This window comes from Dromiciops gliroides, chromosome 3 (genome assembly GCF_019393635.1).
Source record: "Dromiciops gliroides isolate mDroGli1 chromosome 3, mDroGli1.pri, whole genome shotgun sequence".
Lineage (NCBI taxonomy): Eukaryota > Metazoa > Chordata > Mammalia > Microbiotheria > Microbiotheriidae > Dromiciops > Dromiciops gliroides.
In genome coordinates this window covers 56,278,129-56,292,867 of record NC_057863.1, presented here as the reverse complement: position 1 = coordinate 56,292,867, position 14,739 = coordinate 56,278,129, and the positions used below count along the sequence as shown (strand labels likewise).

The 14,739-nt window shown below is 41.1% G+C and overlaps 1 protein-coding gene across 9 annotated transcripts in view; it reads left to right on the top strand.

Moving 5' to 3' along the window:
• ZBTB38 (zinc finger and BTB domain containing 38) overlaps positions 1-14,739 on the top strand; it is a 104,998-nt gene that overhangs the window by 40,928 nt on the left and 49,331 nt on the right. For 5 of the 9 annotated variants that reach the window (XM_043991831.1, XM_043991832.1, XM_043991836.1 and 2 more), the window contains one exon: positions 13,231-13,409. The exons of 1 other annotated variant lie outside the window; for it this stretch is intronic. The gene's annotated coding sequence lies outside the window, so the exon portion shown is untranslated. Of the gene's footprint in view, positions 1-11,419; positions 11,520-13,230; positions 13,410-14,739 lie in introns of those variants that run through there. 3 more of the 9 variants (XM_043991834.1, XM_043991833.1, XM_043991835.1) reach the window with 2 other exon arrangements.

Sequence of the window (14,739 nt, the reverse complement as noted above, 5' to 3'; positions counted from 1 at the left end):
TCCACATTTGGCCAAGATTGAGCTGAATATTTGAGGGAAAGTAAGCCCTATTTGTAAATAGGCATGCTTCTGCATATGGGCATAAGGATATGTATATATCCTTGTATACATAACAGTAGCTCACAATTATGTGGTGTTTTATCATTTACAAAGCATTTTCTTTACAGCAGCCTTGTGAGGTTGAGAGATATCCCCATTTTATGTCTTAGGAAACTGAGACTTAGATTACATCTAACTACCCCAATCAAACAGCTAGCAAGAAAGAGGAGCCACCATATCATAGACCTAAGTCTTCTGACTATGAAAGACTTTCCATTCTAACCGACATGTGCCCATTTTATAGGTATTTCAGGTTAGTTTTCATGATTTTTGCTAGGTCATTGGCCTCTTTGTTGAAAACTGTCCTTGGTTTTGGGGTTTTGGTTTTGTTTGTTTTTAAATTGTGTGCTTCTGAAGTCACTACCTACAGCTCTACCTCTTCCACTCCTGAGCTTCCTGAGACAGTGTGGTTCCCAACTAACCAATAGCCCCTAGTGTCATCACTGCACTCCATGCCAGTAGACCTAGCATGATGATGACCTTTATAAAATTGCTGCCATCTTGAGCAGACGGGAGCTTGAGAAGCTCAGGGTTAGAATTCATGATGCACGCAAAGGGGTTTTGCTTTTGAAACGTCAGAGGGGTGACTATGGGTCATCTCCCTTTGCTGCTGGCTGTCCCCAGAAAGTTCTGAGAGCATCAGTTAAATCAAAGCCTGTTCCCAGGGATTTGTACTTCTTGGGTTACCTTTGTACATCATTGCCTTAGCACAAGTACCTCTCAGACAAGAAGAATTGTTCTTTTGATCCCAAACTCATACATCTTTTCCCTTTGTGATCTGTTCCTTTTATGTGTCTTCTTGTTGTTAAGAGGCTTTGACACCCCAAATATCAGCTGATGTTGTCGGCCTATACAGAGCTCCCGGTAAGGCCCTGGATTCTCCCACTCCTGGCTACAAATTCAAATATAGAAAAAAAAACCCAGACTTTTCATTATTGTCTAAAATAATAAAATAAAAATGGCTCCACAGTCAGCCTGTGGATACCAAAGAAATCCTCTGTAAAGAAAAGGGTTGGACTAGATGGTCTCTGACCTTCCTGTGAGCTCCAGTATTCCAAGATTCTTAGTATTCGTCGACCTGCCCCCAAATCATGCCAGATTGAAACTCCTGCCCTATTTGAGGCCTAACGATCATGTTCACTTTTGCCAGCTCGAGAGGATGATACAGAATCCCTGCAGGAAGGCCTTCTAGGCTCATTGAGAGGGAGAAACAAAACAAAAAGCACCAGCTCAGAATATGGTGAAATCCCAGAAGGGCAATGGCTTTCCCCCCCCTTTTCTCTTCTTGGGGAGGTGAGGTGTTGTTTGGGAGGTGTGAAGAGGGTGTGTGTGTGTGTGTGTGTGTGTGTGTGTGTGTGTGTGTATTGGGGAGGGGGCAGAACCTTTATTAGGGCAAATTCGTCAACCGATTGAAAGACTTTCTGCAAGAAACTATCAGGGAAAGAATTTGAAAAAGGGAAAGGTGATCTCTTGGCAGGGAGATAAAGGGGGAAGATTGCTATTTAGGCCAAGAGAGCAGAGCAGTGTGGGGGGAAAAAGCAGAGACTGAACAATACCAACAGTCAGGGGACAGGCCTGGACGGAACAAAAGGAGATGGAGAATAGTCAGCTAGGGAGGGGGGGGGGGTAAGGGATTGTGGAGGAGGATGAGTCTTAACTTGACTCTGCAGGCTCAGGGGAGCCTTCCATAAACACAGACTGTGGGCCTGCTGGGTAGGGATGGTGTAAAACTATGTTCTTGACAGCTGCAGCCACTGTGTTGGCCTGGCTGATTCACTGTCACGTGGGGGTTATTAGCAGGGCCTGACTTATTGATTGCAGTACAGCCTTCAGCTTCTCTCCCCCCCACCCCCACCCCAGCCATGGTCTCCATAAGGAATCCCAGGAGTATCTTTCGACATGCTGGGATCCTGTCTTTTTTGTGGCATGGTCCCCTTGGGTGGTCTGGTAAATCCTTTTGCAGAATAATGTTCTTTAACACATGAAATAAAGTATGTAGAATTACCCCAAAAGACTAATAATGTTAAATACAGACACATGCTCTTGGACCTGAGGTTCAGAACCCCTGGTTGAGACAATTATTAATGAAAGGATAAAAAGATTCCTTTTTATCTTTTGGGGATCTTAGGGTCTTTCTTCAGTATAGAGATAATTCAATTTAACAAATTAATTATATTCAATTAATGTTTATCAAGTGTCCACTGTATGCAAGACACTATGCTTGCTGTTGGAAATAGGAAGAAAAGTCAAACAGTCCCTGCCCTCAGGGAGGGACTCTGTGTGAGGAAGATACCTACTGTGATAGGTTTTGGTCTGGTCTTCTGATTTCAGTCATTTCAATAGGAGAGGATATTAACAAATGGGAGACAAGTGACAATCAAAATAGGCATTCATGTCTTCCTGTTGGGAGCTTTCGTGGAAATTCAGAACCCCTTTCCCCAGGTGTATCCTACCCACTCCAAGATAAGGTTGGGGCTGGCTTTTGGAAAAGAGGAGCTGGAATGAAGCCAATGACTAAAGAGCTACAAGGGATGGAGGTGGCCCTGGGATGGATTGATGGTTCCCAGGTATGGTATAAAAGGAAGGCATTGGAAGGGACAAGCAATATTTATAGCAGCAATGGACTTTTAAATAAGGAAAAATACAGAAGCATCATGGGGTTAAAAATAACCAAAAATCTGGAGGCAGAAACTGAGAGACAGTAGCATAATCAGTGCCATAGAGAGGTAAAGAGAGATGGGAGGTAAGTGCTTTCAGTGAAATCCACTGGAAGATGACCAGATTCTATTTGATTCACTTTGAGAAAGAAAGGAAAAAAGAAAAAAAAAGAATGGAATGATTTATAGTTGTGAAGAGGTTGAAGGAAGGCTAGGAAAAAGGGGAAAAAAAATAAGAAATCATTGGCTTTAGAAGGATAGTTAAGAGGGGGAATGCTATTGGTTATGGAAAAGGAGGAAATTTTAGGAAATTGGCAAACCAAATCTGACTGTGTATATTTGAGTATTATCAGAGGCCCTGGTATCTATGTTGCTAGAATATCTGAATTATTAATAACAATGTCAGTAAACCCAGAAGTTCCTGAAGGACAAATAAATCTAAATTGGAAAAAGATGCCAACTTTTTTTAAGCTTTTCTTTTTTTCCCCCCAAAAAAATTTACATGTGAAAGTGGGAAATGTTAATTTGCTAATCATGGAAAATAGGCCTGGGGCCTATTCAGTTTAACAAGGTGTTAATAGGACTTAATGAGGCTGGTACCAGAATCAGAGGATCATAGATTTTAGAGTTTGAACGGACATCAGAGGTCGTCTAAGTCTCATTTTACAGATGAGAAAATTAGTGTCCAGAGAAGTTATGACTTGAAAGCAGCATTATAGTAAATCTTCAGGCTTTCTTGGCAGTTAGCTCTGATTAGAATAATGGTAGATAGGTTTTTTCCCCCCTTCTCATCCCCCATTTCCTGAGATTATATATTTAGAATTCCGTTTCTTTTTCCAATACTATTTTCTTCAGGCTGTAAGATCTCAGAGAGCCCAAGTAAGCAAGGGCTAGAGGACCATGAACGTCTGGGTGTACGTGCTATTTATTATAAAAACCACAGCTGCAAACATCTGAGAATCCTGCTGTTTTTTTCGCTATATTGCTGCAATCTTTTATTTTATTAGTGTGTTTTTAATTGGCTTAGATTTTATTTTACTTTCTTGACCCTCCAAAAAAAACCCCTAAAACAAAACCTTTGGTTAGTTATTTAATGTTGAATATTATTCCTTTGCTCTCTGCTTTATTATTGGAAGATTCTCCGAAGGCCTCGAATGAGACACTTGGGGCTTTTGACTGAGACTCTGGGTGGTGCAAGCTCAAAAATCCTGTTTTTGAATCTTTGGACTTTGGATTGCTGACACAACTGACTAGAACTTGGGGCCCTTGGTACACTGTGGGCCTGCCTCCTCCAGTCCTGGGAATTGTTCTCGGGGAGTTCCCGTGTCAACCAGTTTCTGTGCTGAAACCCAACCAGGATTCCTCTGCTCATTTATCATTAATTGCCTTCCTTTGTTGGCTCTTCATTCCTCAGGCCTTTGGTCACTGCAATGAAGCTGTCTGCTGCTTGTATTAGGTTTTGTGTTAGGAGTTGGTTTTGTTTTAAAAATCATTGCTTTATTACATCCAGGCACACAAATCAGAAGCTGCCTGTTTCTACTTTAAACAGAGGCCCTCATGAGGCCTTATTCTTCAGAGTCAGCAATTCTCTCTGAGCATTTGTGGACTTACAGGCCTAAGGCTGACCGGTCAGACATTTCCCTCAGTGTCTGCAAAAGTCTATACGATAACTGGGTTTGACACAGATCTGTTGCTTGCTACCTCTGTGACCCTGGCCAAGTCACTCCTCTTCGGGCCTCAGTTTTCTCATTTGTAAAAGAGGAGGTGGGAAGGGGGGAGTCAGACTAGATGACCTCTAAAGTCCCTTCAAGGTCAAGAACCATGAGGGCATCTATACCTGCCTATAAAATCAGAATGTAAGGTTTCTATTTTCTCGCTGACACGGCTGGCCTGTCTCACTTGACTTGCTCAAGCTCTATGGGATCCCATGGAAATCGATGTTCAAAGCTTAAATCTTGCAGATTTCCAGCTCTACCATCAATTTTTTTTTGACAGACCTGAAAGTGACAGATGCATCATCGGGTAACTTCATATCATTGGGAAAAAAGCCATTTTAAAAAAAGCTTTGTAAATGGATGAAATGATCTCTTTAAAACATCTATTGTACAAATTCACCAATCATAGGTGTTTGAGGCAGTTTTGTCTAGCATGGGTGGGGAATTGTTTGTTTAGCCCAAGACTTTTAGAAACAAGGGTGGATTATATTGCATTAATGAAACAATTGGACTTTTATTTGAAAAAGCAAATAAAAAATGAAAGTTTTAGCTGTTTTTACATTTTAAGGAGATGAAAAATTTAGAGAATTGGATTTGAGGGAGCTCTGAAAATGTAATTGACCATGAAAGAGAATTATGAAAACACTCTCAGTGCCCTTTCCTCCTCCACCCCCCAAGAAAAAAATCTCAACCCTACCAGTACCTTCTTATTTCTTTGGTTGGGCACCAAAAACATACTCAGTGCTATATCCTACTTGCAAGAACATGGTCTTTGCCCCAGGGGTTTACAATCTCAATTACATAGCTTATAAACAAAACTTTCTGGCCCAAACTCTTGACTAGCTAGGTTTGCTCTGTTGATAGAAAACAACTGCACAGAGGTAGCATTATTTTTTTCTAGAGCATAATAAATCATCCGACTTGTGATTTCCTGTACATGATTCCACTTTATGACTATTTCCTGGCTATAGGTAAGTGAATAATTTCTTTCTGGACTATGGCCCTAACAGAATATCCACTTTAAATATCTATTATACATGATGTCTATATGGGGTCTTATACATATTTTAAGTACTAAAGATTTCTTTCCCAGTAATGAGCAACGACTTTAATGTGATGTTATCTTAGTCAAAAACCATAGGAGAGACTTTTTCATATTTTCAAATAAACTTTTTAGCAAAAAAAATCTAAGACCCAAGAGTTTTTCCTTGTCACAGTAAGTCACGAGTTTCGTCATGGGAAGTAATTCAGAATCTAAATATAGCATTTGGGATGAAGTATTTTCCAGATCCTAATTTGGAAGAGGTAGGGAACTCAGGACCAGAAACTTCTAAGTAATTTTTCCCCATCAGAAACATTAACCCTATCAGGGCCAATGTCTTTCTAACTCTACCAAATATATTCAAATCCCTCCCCATTTTCCATAAGGTTGTGTAAGGAGTTATTTTTTCTTCTTCATACTTCATGGCTTCTTAAAAGGGTGATATCAGGAGAAAGCAGAGAAAGTCTCTATCTTGGGGTTATCCCCTGTGGCAAATTTTGAGGGGGAAGACTTGGATAAAAGTCACACAAGATGAGCAGGCATATAGATAGGCCGTGATCTGCATTGATGGAGGGAATGATCACAGCATAGTCCTATTTGAATATGTAAATAATACTTTGCTTTAAGTAGAGTTGAGCAAGTGTCTTTGTTTTAGTATATGTTTTATAAAAATGATCTGGGGTCATTATAATTGATGAATGACCTTGAAATATTAGATGAAGTATTTCTCCTATGAGGCAAATCATGGGAAAAAGTATAGGACTTTGAATCTAGATGGAGCAGTGTGATGAACAGAGCACTGGGACAAATTACTTAATATCTATGTCACAACTATACTGCACCCCCATTTCCTCAAATGTAAAACAAATGGGTTGGACAAGATTATCACTGAGGTTCCTTCTAGCTTTAAATCTGTGATCTTGTTTGAATTCCTGTCCTCCTGCCACAAATTGCCCTGGGGAAGGCAGGGTGGTGTAATGTATTTAGAGTCTGAGAACCTGAGTTCATATCATGACTCTGTGACCTTACTATTTATGGATCCTATAAATCATTTAATTTACATGAATCTCTATTTCTTCATCTATAGGATGAGGTGGGGTTTATGGGTCCTTTCCTTTGCTAAAATTCCATAAGCCAATATCTTTGACCTTGAATAGATCATTTACTGACCTTGTATTGGCCTTTATTTTGTTGGCCTTTAATGGCCTTGAATTCAATATATAAATAGTCCAGGTGGGAGTTAATGAGAGCCTGATCTAGGATTGTGCCAGACTTTGAAAGGGATCATGAAGGAAGAACTGTTATGACTTGAAGACGTGAGAGAAGAGTTGAAAATGAATCTGAAGTTTAAAGTGTTGATTACTGGAAGAACTGGGATATGACATACGGAAATAGAGAGATCAGAAGGAGAATGTGAAAGCAATTGGACCTATAGGTTAAGCTGTCCAACATGCAGTTAAAAATGTGAGACCGGGGGTCAGCTAGGTGGCTCAGTGGATAACACACCGGCCCTGGAGTCAGGAGTACCTGAGTTCAAATCCGGCCTCAGACACTTAACACTTACTAGCTGTGTGACCCTGGGCAAGTCACTTAACCCCAATTGCCTCACTGAAAAAAAAAAATGTAAGACCAGAGCTTGGAAAGAGGCCAGAGCTATTACTATGGATCAGGGTTCATTCACATGTGGCTCATTCAGATGAGAGTTGAAATTGAAGAATTAAGTGATCTTTTCTAGGGCTGAAAGTATTGAGAGAAAAGACAGTAAAGAACGGGACTTTGGGGACCATTTACATTTAGGGAGCAGAAGGACAAGAAACTTTCAGATGAAATGGAGAATCTAACTGTTCATCAGAGAAGGAGAATGGGCATAAATCAGGATCATGGAAGCCAAGGGAAGTAAGATGCTCAAAAGAGAAATGGTGGCTAGGAGTGTCCAAAGGAGGCTGGAGACTTGGAATAAGGCAATTGAGTTAATAGGGATGGAATGATACTTCTGTTGTAATTGATCTTGCTTCAGAACTGGTTTGTTCCCTTGGCAACAGAATACTAATAAAAGATATAAAAACAAAGAGGTGCACCTGAACTAGTGAAGGAATATTAATAGGAGAATTGTTAGAATAAACTCCTAACTAGAACATAATCTAAATCATGCTATTAAAAAATTAGCCTATGGGGGCAGGTAGGTGGTACAGTGGATAGAGCACCGACCCCAGAAGTCAGGAGGACCTGAGTTCAAATCCTGCCTCAGACACTTGCCACTTCCTAGTTATGTGACCCTGGGCAAGTCATTTAACCCCAATTGCCTCACTAAAAAAAAAAAAAAAGCAAATAAATAGACAAACAGATAAATAAATAATTAGCCTAGCATGCAACAAGACTGATTTATTTTTAATTACTTCATGCTTCAATATGACCCAAACTTTTAATTTCTCCAGTTGATGGCAAGGTATGTGAAAGTAGGGACTATGCTTGAAAACCATCTCTTTGGGCTTCAATTAAAAGCTGGATAATATCTACAATTTCTTCCAGTCTTAAAAGTTAATGCTTTCAGGGCACCTAGGTGCCGCAGTGGATAGAGCACCGGCCCTGGAGTCAGGAGGACCTGAGTTCAAATGCGGCCTCAGACACTTAACACTTACTAGCTGTGTGACCATGGGCAAGTCACTTAACCCCAATTGCCTTGAAAAAAAAAGTTAATGCTTTCTCCTCACATGCCTACCACCCCAATTGAGGCCTCCATTACCTCTCATCTAGATTATTATAATAGTAACCTAATTGGGCTCCCTCCCTCAAATCTGTCCTTTTCCACATAGCTGCTAAAAGTGATTTTTCCAGGACACAGTTATGACCAAATCACCCTGCTTTTCATTAAACGCCAACAGCTCTCTATGGTCTCTAGAATCAAATTTAAACTTTTCTGTTTGGCCTTTATTAAAGCCCTTCACAACATGCCCCCAGTTTACCTTTTCAGTCTTGTTATAGACCACTCCCCTTTATGTATTCTGGAGTCCATCCAGAATGTACTCGATTTTCCTCAAACACAACATCTCCACTACCCATCTCTGTGTCTTTGTATTGGCTCTCCCCCTACACCTGGAATGCACTTGCTCCTCACCTATGCCTCCCCAGACCCCTTGTTTCCTTCAAAACTCAGTTTAAGAGTCACTTTCTATATGAAGCTTTCTAGGTTCCCGCTTCACAACCCAGCTGTTAATGAATTTCTTTCAAAAATTGAGGGGGCAGCTAGGTGGCACAGTGGATAAAGCACTGGCCCCGGATTCAGGAAGACCTGAGTTCAAATCTAGCCTCAGACACTTGACACTTACTAGCTGTGTGACCCTGGGCAAGTCACTTAACCCTCATTGCCCTGCAAAAATAAAATGTGCTGCGTTTATGTTGTCAATATTTTACTTATATTTTCCTATCATAGTTCATAAACATTTATTAATTGCCTACTATGTACCAAGCACCATATTAAGCACTGGGAATGCAAAGAAAAGTAAAAGGCTGTCTCTGTCCTTGAAGGGTTCCCAACCTAATAAAAATATTTTTTATAATTATGTAGGCTATCTCCCCTGATAGAATTAAGTTCTCTGAATGCAGAGACTAATTCAATTTTGACTATCTATCTATCTATCTATCTATCTATCTATCTATCTATCTATCTATCTATCTATCTATCTATCTATCTATCTATCTATATGATTTCCAGTGCCTAGCACACAGTAGGGTCTTGACAAATGCTTGTCAATCAACAGATTCTTCATCTTTGTCTCCCCCAAAGCCTCAAACACAACAGATTCTCAGTAAGTATTGAATAGAAAAGGAACTTGATGGAATGACAAAAAAGTTAAAGGAGAGACCCTTTCTTCCTCCCCCAGTTTAAAAGATACATTGCTTGGAAGGAAAAGAGGAGTATCTTGAGAAAATTGGGGCAGGGGCCACAGATCACCTGAAACATAACAAAATGAGGAACCACCAAATTTTAGAGATCATTCTAGCTCTGCCCCCACATTTTCTAACTGAGGAAAATGAGGCTCAGTGACCTGTCCAAGGTCCCACAGTTAGAGGCAGAATCAGGCCGCATCTCACTCAGGCCTCACCACTCCTGCTTGGACAGGCTAAGATAGTTTATGAACAGGACTGGAGTATACCAGAGTCAGCAAGGCAAGCTTGAAGTGATATTGATCCCCTTCCAAGTGAGACCATCATCTATTTTCTCTGCTATATTTCTAGAAACTACACGGCAGGATAACGTGGTGTGTTGTGTTTTTTTTTGGGGGGGGTGTTGGTTTATTTTTATTTTTTGTCTTTTTGCAGGGCACTGAGGGTTAAGTGACTTGCCCAGGGTCACACAGCTAGTAAGTGTCAAGTGTCTGAGGCTGGATTTGAACTCAGGTCCTCCTGAATCCAGGGCTGGTGCTTTATCCACTGTGCCACCTACCTGCCCCAACAATGTGGTTTTTAATTTTTCATCTTGTGGAAGATTTGGATTCATGCCAATTAATGGCATTGGTAGAATTTCTTTTTTTTCCTAACTTCAATAGGAGTTACCAAGGTATATATTAATTAAGTTGTGAAAAGCATTAAGTATCTGTTGGACAATCTGAAGGATACAATAATAATACATTTCTTAATAATATAATGCAATAGTAACCGATACAACAATAATTGATGACATTTATAAGCCCTCTCTTCACAGCAGTCCTGTGGAGTAGACTAGAGCACAGTTATTCCCATTTTATAGCTTGCACTCCGAGGGGAAGTGCCTTGTTCTACTGAGACCACAATGGGCAGTGAGTGTCAGAGCTGGAACTTGAACTCGGGCCTCCAAGGCTCCAGGCCAAGGGCTCTCTCTCCCCCTTAATCCGCCTTCTGGGCCGGCTCAGGGCACACGATGCCAAATTTCAGGCTTGGCCTCTTCCTGGGCTGCGTGTACCTTGCCTAGGGAACCTCCCGGTGGCCCAAGTCCGGGGATACAACCGGCCCCACCCTTTGCCCTACACAAACAGGAGGCGCCCAGGGATTCGTCCGTATGACTCCCCTCCGTCACTTCCTTCTCTTTGAACTTGACCCTGGCCCCATTTTATGATTGTTGTTTTTCCTGTGTGCGTTAGATGGGTATCTGACCATTTGTAACCAAAGGCATTTCTAAATTCCTCTGCGAACGTTGTGCAAACGCATTCCATAGTCAGCCTAGGCCTTTCCCTCTTGGCTCCCTGAAGCCTGCTCCGGCTTTCATCTCCTGCTGGGGAGGAGCCTCTCCAGGGTGAGCCGAGCTCAGCGACTCGTGCAACGATGCCTGCCTGAAAGGAAAAAAATGGAGGGGAGAGAGCACCGTGGAGAGACAGCGAGGAGGGGCCTTTCTCTTTGGAAAAGGAAAGCGATCTGTGACAAGTCACTGCACTCTTGAACATCATGGCTCCTGACACGTTTGGGGTGCAACCACTTTTCGTTCCTGGCAAGCAACAATCCGGGAGCTGACTTAGAAAAACAATGTGTTCTATAGGGCAACTTGAATGGTGTGCAAAGGCCTGAAGCACTGGACGGTTTGCCCAACTGGACAGAAATACAGGAGGCAGCTTGGTACAGTGGGAGAAGCGCCGGAATTGGAGTCCTAGGACCTGGGTTCGAATCTCAGATCTGTCACTCACTGTGTGACCTTGGGCAAGTCATTTAACTACTATGGGACTCAGCTTCCTATCTATATAGCACGAGGTGGGGGTTGAACTAGTCGATGCTAAAGTGCCTTACAGTTTCAAATCAATGGTCCTGGAGTTGCAAACATATTAAATCACTAAATATTAGAGCTTCGGGGAAACTTTTTAAAGCCATCTAGTCCAACATTTTACAGATGAACTTTTGACAGGACTATTTTTTTCCTTCTTGATATGTTCTCCTCACAGACATGACCCTCTCTTAAAGGCTGCTTCTCACCATCTCTGACCAACCGTTCACTGTCTCCTTCTACGGATCCCTTTTCTCCTCCTGTTTCCTTGCTGTAAGGTTCCCCTGTCTATATGCTCAGTAAGCTTCTTGGTGTGCATCTGTGGTATACTTAATGCAGTTTTCTGTTTCCTTTTAAATGTTTCCAAGAAATGTATCAAGAGCTTTAATCGCATCTGACTAATCTATTTTGAGTTTTTCTGTTCTTTTGTGGGGCTGGAGAGTTTCTGATAAGGTGCTTCTAGTTTCTTCCTAGTTTGTTGTTATTGTCTTTTTAAAAAATAAAACAAAATTCTATTGAGGTTTCCCCTGAAAATTGGCTCTGAAACAAATTCTTCAATATTTTTTCCTCAGTTTTCTCAAAATTCTCACATTTTCTCTCAAATTCTTGCTGCCACCTGCATTGTTTCTGTGATTCGTTTTCACGAGGCTTTGCCTGCTCACGGAGAAAAACCAAACTTGCAGCACTTAGTCATCCTTTGTGGTATTCAGCAAACACATATTTTGGCCCTGGTGTGAGATCAGCCTGGTCCCTAGACTCTTGGCCTTCTGAATGTTAAATGCCTGTGATTCCCCAGTGGCTCCTCTGGGTACCCCCACTGGCTGTGCTGATGTTTCCAACATGTTGTGGCCATTTTTTGTGCGGCTGGATTCTTGTGCAATCAAACACCATGGGCCTTTGTTCTGAAATTAAAACAGACAGAAACTAGACGTTGTCCTGTGGAAAAGTGTGTACCCCAGTTTTAAAAGTTAGTGTATCGGGACAGCTAGATGGCGCAGTGGATAGAGCACTGGCCCTGGATTCAAGAGGACCTGAGTTCAAATCTGACCTCAGACACTTAACACTTATTAGCTGTGTGACCCTGGGCAAGTCGCTTAACCCTAATTGCCACACACACACACACACACACACACACACAAGTTAGTGTATCAGAAACGGGGTATATACAAGGGTAGGGGAGTAGGGTGGTTTCCGAATAATGATATTCTGTAGACTTTTTTGGTGAGTATTCACTAACTTTCACCTCTAGGTAACTTAATTTTCATTCTAAAAGAATGGAGAATTGGGGGGAGTGATTTGGCTACTACTGATATTCCATTTTAATCTTTATCAAATGTCTAGTTCAAAAATAGAAAACTAAATGATTGGAACAAATTAAACCCAAACCATCAGGTTATAGTCAATAGGTCACTCAACTTGGAAGTATGAAAGACCTGAGTTCAAAGCTCACCCCGGACAGTGACAAGCTATGCCTTAGTTCCCTTGTCTGTAAAATGAGGTATGGGGGGTGTGGGGGGGTGGACTTTACAGCCTCTAAGGTCCCTCCCAGTTCTAAATCTGTAATCTTAATAAAAGCAAGTAACAATCCAACTGCATGTCTATTTGATAAACCCAAGAAAGTAAACCATGTGGAGAAGGCCTCTCTGTTCAGTGTGGATTTGGGGGAATATGGGAAACAGGGTTTGAGTGAATAAGTTGTTCTGTTGAAAATAGTTACTGGGGCAGCTAGGTGGTGCAATAGATAAAGCACCGGCCCTGGATTCAGGAGGACCTGAATTCAAATCCAACCCCAGACACTTGACATTTACTAGCTGTTTGACCCTGGGCATGTCACTTAACCCTCATTGCCCTGCAAAAAAAAAAGAAAGAAAATGGTTACCATTATTCTAAAAGAAAAACAAAAACTTGTAGCAAATGGATTTTAGGTCTTTCAATGCCTTTTTTCTCTTTCTTTCCTTTTCTTTTTTGCTTTCTTTTCTTCCTCTTTAGATCACTATATCCCCAGCTGTGACACTGAGATGTTTTTATAAGATTTCTTTGTGAGACGCCATTGCAAAGTGAAAAGAGAGCTGGCCTCAGACTCAGAAAGACCTCGGTTCAAGTGCTGCCTCTAACACAACGTTGGCTGTATCACCCTAAGCAAGTCATTTAACTTCTCAGTACCCCAGGTAACTCTTTAAAATACAAGGTGCAGAACAATTGTCCATCTCCCTCATCAGAAGGAGTTTCCATTCAACAGTAGGGGGAAAAAAGGGATTTCTGTAGAACACATAAAAAAGATATTTGGCCTTTTCATCGCGACCGTCTTTTAGAAATTGGTTTTCTGAGAATGAGGCATGCGTGGTGCTTCCTTTGAATCCTAGGAAGAGATGGTTTTTGTTTTCACAGTGACATCTGGGGGGCTTGCTCTGTGACCCTTTATTTCTGGGTGGCTCAGTTTCCTCGTATGTACAGATGGGAGGGTGGCACCAAAGGGTCTCTAAAACTCTTGACTGATGATGTTTGGATCCTGTGATTCACTGCTGGTGACACTATGATCTTTCTGAAGGTTGCGGGGCTTTGGAAGTTAACACTTTCAAAGCAGCAAAAACTGGAGATTAAATGGGGAATTATGGGGGGGGGCGCCAGAATGTTTCATGATATTCTTCAAGATGAAGTGGTGAGTGAAAGTGAGCAGAGGTGGGGGCAGCTAGGTAGCACAGTGGATAAAGCACCGACTTTGGATTCAGGAGAACCTGAGTTCAAATTTGGCCTCAGACACTTGACACTAGCTGTGTGACTCTGGGCAAGTCACTTAACCCTCATTGCGCCCCCCCCCCAAAGTGAGCAGAGTAAAAAATAATAACATAGCAACTCATGTTTATATTAGTGTTTGGAGGTTTGTAACTTGCTTTTCCCACAATTCAGCAAGATAGAGAGTGAACTTTTTATTATCTTCATTTTACAGATGAGGATACTGAGGCTCAAAGAGATTAAGTTGACTAAAGTTCCATGGCTAGAAAATTTCAGAGCTGAGATTTAAATCCAAGCCCCCTGATTCTAAATCCGGTGTTATTTCTATTAAATTAGGCTATGTCTTATCAGAAGCCACCAGGCACATTACATGTGAAAATATTTTTTTTATTATTTTTTTCTGTCTGGGAGAATAAAGAAATGGGAAACACTGAGAAATATAAGTGATATAAAACCAAATTATATCAGTACAAATTTCTTTTTTTAAATTTAAAAAAATGATCTCTTCATAGGGATACATTCTGTCACCAAAAAATATGCCACCCCCTGGCAAAAGTATATTCAGTGAAAACATAAATGGAAAAATTTCCTCTTATACTGATTGCAATTGACAGTATCTGTAACATTCTACTTCTGTAGCCTTGTTGAAAAAAAAAAAGTATGTAACGATTTGATGACATCATTTATTGTATTGACCCTAATATAATTACCTTTCAACCTCTTCTTCATTTATACTATAGTAGTTGTTGAGTTTGTTGGGTTTTT